Source organism: Crinia signifera, chromosome 5 (assembly GCF_055691185.1).
Source record: "Crinia signifera chromosome 5, ASM5569118v1, whole genome shotgun sequence".
Lineage (NCBI taxonomy): Eukaryota > Metazoa > Chordata > Amphibia > Anura > Myobatrachidae > Crinia > Crinia signifera.
In genome coordinates, this window is record NC_139221.1 from 90905887 (window position 1) to 90911418 (window position 5532).

The window sequence follows — 5532 nt, forward strand, 5'->3', positions numbered from 1 at the left end:
CCGAGTCATCGGCGGCCTGTGAACAGGTTTAACAAACACACGTACATACGTGGCTGTTCACTGGCACTGCACATGCAGCACACATAGGAACCCAGAGGTGAATAGTATTAAATCACTAGCTTTATTTAAAAACAGTATAGTAACATACTGTGGATAAAGCGGTAATTAATAATTTCTTTTATTGTTAATTTTTCCCAAAAACAAGCAACTCAAGCATTATTTTAATAGATTCCTATAGCCATTAAAAGGGATTTATACCTGCATAAGTATCTAGTGAGAAACTACCAACCTGGGAAGATTTTCTGTACAGAAATATTGCAAGTTTAAGCGTAAGACCAAGGTGTAAGTAGCACCCAGTGTGAAACAATCATTGGGTGAACGGGTGTGTGACGACACAACTCAGCGCAGTCCAGAGTAGGACAAGGTTTAAGATATAGAGGCGCACATGACGATGTGCCCATAGGAACTGCCCCTTCCGTGGACCTACCTATTTTGATCCACCGGAAGGGTACAAGAAGCTAAATCGGCACCCAGTGATCTGATTAGCCACTTTAGAAATATACCAGTTTTGAGGATACAGGAAAAACAAGTTTTTTTGTGTTCTGCAAAACTCGGCCGCACCCCGCAAGTCGTGTAGTTATGCGTTTCTGACCGTAAGCGAGTGGTGATTGAGTACATAACTTTGCAGAGTGGGCTTCACGCTTAAGTGTGGAATAGTGTCACTCTGTTGGGGAGGAGTGTTTTGGGAGCGACTCAAGGACAAAGGACCCACCGGTTTCTACTAGCTGTGAACTTTTATTCCTGTAACAATGGGAAATAACGGGTCACACAGGGATGCCGTGCTAGTTAGGGAGGAATCAAGCCGACCTAAAGGGTCGGCAGCATTCATAATGTGCAGGAAGCACGGTGAACGAGCAGTTGTTTACCAAGAGAAATGGAAAAAGATGACACAGGGCAGCAAGTTAGAATTTCCCAGTGTTGGTAGTTTTGATCCAGAGATCTTATCCGCAGTTAAAGATGATATATGTCTACTTTCCTCACATAAGAAGAAAGTGAAGCACATTGAAATTCTTAAGTTGTGGCAGAAGGAAGGGCAGGAACAATGGGGAATTGGATGTCTAGCAATAACAGATACAATCAGCCGCAGGAATGCAACTGCAACCGCTCCCCCACCTCCATATGTGCCGGAGGGGTTAATGACTGCTAAACAAAACATGAGTAAAGATGTAACCATTACTAACCTGTACCCTGTTTTATCCCCTTACAAGGAAACCAGACAGGAAAACGATCTGCTGTTGACATCGGCCGTCTCCCATGCAATTAACATGCTTGAAGGAAAAGCTGAACCAGCAAAACCTGCTGCTGGGGCTCCAGCACAGGGGCCCTTATTCTGATCGGTGCGGATTTTTCCGCATGCGGTCGTACCGCCGATGGTTTTCTACTGCGCATGTGCAGAGGTCACTCTGCGCACGTGCAAGCAGTTTCGCCGAACGGATTCTTTCGACGCCGCACAGGGGGCGGAGAGGGGCGTGAAGGGCTACTTAGCCTCATTACCCTATGCATACGCCCCGCGTTTCATGGGCGTTCCCATGCAAACGCAGGGCGTATGCATGGTAATGAAGCCGTGACGCATGTGTAGGGGGCGGGCATCTGACATCGCCGGATGTCAGCTGCCCGCCCCCATACATGATTTCATACGGACAAGTGTCCGTGTGGTCTAGGGTGGCGGGCGCTGGTGGAGCGTGCGGCCCTGCATTCGATGTTCGGCGACCATCGAATGCAGGGGCTGCTCCCAAGATGGAGGAGGCGTATCCCCGTCCACTTTCATGCGGACCGCCACATATCCGCGTACGGACGGAGGTGGCGATCCGTATGGAAGGCGGGGATTCGCCTGCACGGTCCTGGCCGCATATTCTGATCGGGCCGCACCGATCAGAATAAGGGCCAGGAAGAGGAGACGGCTGATGCCAACAGCGTAGTTGTGGACTCAGGTAAGAAAGCACTACACAGCACAGACACAAGCAACCCCATACCAGGACCCAGTAATGCAGATGTGGTGCAAACATACCCAGTACGTACACTGGAGGTTCCCTATGGTAAGGCAGACATAGAGGGTGTGATACCTACCAGGAAGATGACCATGTTAAATCCATGGACACGGTTAGAACTGCAGTCCATCATTTCAGATTTCCCTGATCCTAGGAAAGATCTGACCTTATGCCAGAAATTTGTAAGGGATCTGGGAAACTCTGATGAACCCACCAACAAGGATTGGAGAATCATGTTGAGGGCCTGTCTCCCTACTCACATCGATATCTTGAAATTCATTCAGGATAGCGGGTTGAGAGGAGACAAGGAAATAAATGATGAGATCAACCAGGAAAATATACGCCTAATAAACTTACAGTTGGGTGTATATTTTCCTGCAGCAGTGGAATATAGCAAGATATTCACTATCAAACAAAAGGATGGTGAATCAGCTAGCGAATATTTCAACCGGGGTTTGATGACGGTATCCAAACACACTGGTGTCGCCGATCCTAAGGATAACCCACACCTGAGGGAGATGGTTGTCTCTGTGCTAGTGGAGGGGCTGAGAGAGAAAATGAGGACCAGGGTCCAGACATCTTTCCCGAATTGGCGAGGAATGACAGTAGATGCCCTACGGGAATCTGCTGTCGACCATGACAAAAACATACTAAGAAACAGAGAGATGCAAACCGAAAAATTAATGGCGGTTAGCATCCAAGCTTTTGCAAATGTCCCAAATAAAACTGCATACCAACCAAACACCAGAGACACAGGGAGAAAACCCATGGTATGCTACAATTGCAACAGAGAGGGACACTTTGCAAATCAATGCAAGTCAGGAAACCCCAGGAGATACAAAACACATAGGCGAGACTGGGAATCTCACCAGGGTGAGATACGGAGATACCCAGCCCCTAGACAATGGAAGGAGACAGACAGGTCACGCAACATGCCTCCTCCCCATCTGATGGCTGACACCGTACTAAGGGCAACCCAGGTAAGACAATAGGAAACAGGTCATACCTGTATCCTACAGCCAGTTAGATTGACACAACACCTTGGGGAGGAACCTCAGGTAAAAGTTGATATAGCTGGAGTAAGACAAACCTTTTTGGTTGATACAGGGGCGGCCAGATCTGTTCTCAACACTCCCCTTCACTTGGGTTTCACTGATCAATCAGTAGCAGCAATTGGGGTAACAGGAAAAGTGCAACATTACCCACTGACGAAACCAGCAGAAGTTACAATCGGGCCTCTGCATACCAAACATTCTTTCCTGTTGGCTGCAGCGGCTCCGACTAACCTCCTGGGTAGAGACTTACTATGTAAAATGGGATGTGTCATCTATTACACCCCCAATGGGGTATTTCTAGACACTCCTAGAGATCTTGCACAAGAAGTGCAAGATATGCTGGACAGTCCTCAGAGGCTAATGTTGTATTCAACTGTTGTAGAGTCGAATCCATCTAGGGTAGCTGAAATTACAGCACAAATACCGAGTTCCCTTTGGACTAAAGATGGACAGGATGCTGGGTTGATGGTAAACGTAGCTCCAGTAGAGATTCGTTTAAAAGAAGGCAGGATAGCCCCAAAAATACCACAATACCCTTTAAAACCTGAAGTCGAACTAGGTGTGTACCCTGTGATCCAACGATTGCTCCAACAAGAAATCCTAGTTCGAACCTCTAGCACGGCCAATAGTCCCATTTTTCCTGTGAAAAAGAGTGGGGGGAGGGGCTACAGACTAGTGCAGGATCTAAGAGGGGTAAACAAAGTAGTTGAGAGCCAATTCCCCGTAGTGCCAAACCCAGCTGTCATCCTGATGCAAATCCCACCTCACTGTACACATTTTACAGTCATTGATTTGTGTTCTGCTTTCTTCTCTGTCCCTTTGCACCCTGACAGCCAATACCTTTTTGCTTTTACTTACAGAGGAGTACAGTACACTTGGACTCGACTCCCTCAGGGATTTATAGACAGCCCCAGCATCTTCTCCCAGGCCTTGCATGATTGTTTACAATCCTTTCAACCTATGAATGGTTCGATAATAATACAATATGTCGATGACTTATTGTTGTGTTCTGAGTCACTGGAGTCACCAGTAGATGACACTCGACAGCTGCTGATGCATCTCTCAGAGACAGGACATAAAGTATCAAAGGATAAGCTACAATTATGTCAGACCAGGGTTAAGTATCTGGGCCACTGCCTTACTCAAGGGCTGAGACACCTCACTGATGACCGAATCCAAGCGATTCAAAACATGGTACTGCCGCAGACCCAGCACCAGATCCGTACGTTCCTAGGCATGTGTGAATACTGTCGCAATTGGATCCCAGGATTCTCTATTCTGGCATTACCACTACAAGAAATGGTTTCCTCAACTAAGCCAGACCGGGTCTCTCATACTGAGGAATCTGAGCTGGCTTTCGAGGAACTAAAGGTGAGCCTAACAAAGGCCCCAGCACTGGGAATGCCAGATTACGGGAAACCCTTCGAACTGTACGGGACAGAATCAGCTGGGTGTGCGGCAGGAGTACTTGTCCAAAAACATGGTGATGCCAACCGACCAGTAGCGTACTACAGTGGCCAATTGGACACAGTAGCACGCTCACTCCCAACTTGCTTACGAAGCGTAGCTGCAATAGCACAACTAGTAAGCAAGAGTGAGGATGTGGTGTTAGGACAAGATTTAACTGTTCATGCTCCCCATGCTGTCTCTGCCCTCCTAAATTCTGCCCAAACACGACATGTGTCCTCAGCACGGTTCACCAAGTGGGAACTGGCGCTGATGGCCCCAGTAAATATTACCATAAAAAGATGCAACACACTGAACCCAGCCACATTCCTACCTCATGTGCCCTCCAAGGCACAAAGGGTGGAGGTTGATGGGAATGTTGCTGAAAATGGTAAGGCAGAGTTTAGTGAAGGTGAGGACAAACATGATTGCATGACCTACCTGAATCAGACCTTTACAGCACGTCCTGACATAAGCGACAGCCCATTAAGTGAGGTAGACATAACCTTATTCACTGATGGTAGCTGTCATAGACAAACGGAGACGGGAGAGCTGTGCACAGGCTACGCGGTAGTAGATGGAGAAGGTATTGTGGAAGCTGAACCCCTAGGACCCCCTCACTCAGCACAAGTAGCGGAACTGGTGGCACTGACCAGAGCATGTGAACTGGCCAAAGGAAAATCAGTTAACATATATACCGACTCCAGATATGCTTTCGGAGTAGTACATGATTTTGGAGCCCTATGGCGCCTCAGAAATTTCATGACGGCAGCTGGCACACCAGTGGCGCATGCGACATATATTAGAAAACTTCTGGGAGCTATCCAGCTTCCAGACAGAGTGGCTGTTATTAAGTGCAAAGCTCACACATCAGAGAAGGACCCGGTGTCCCTTGGTAACAGCCGCGCTGATGAGGCAGCGAAAAGGGCCGCATGCCCTGTAAATATTTCTACCCATCCTACAAACCTCTGTACACTTAACAT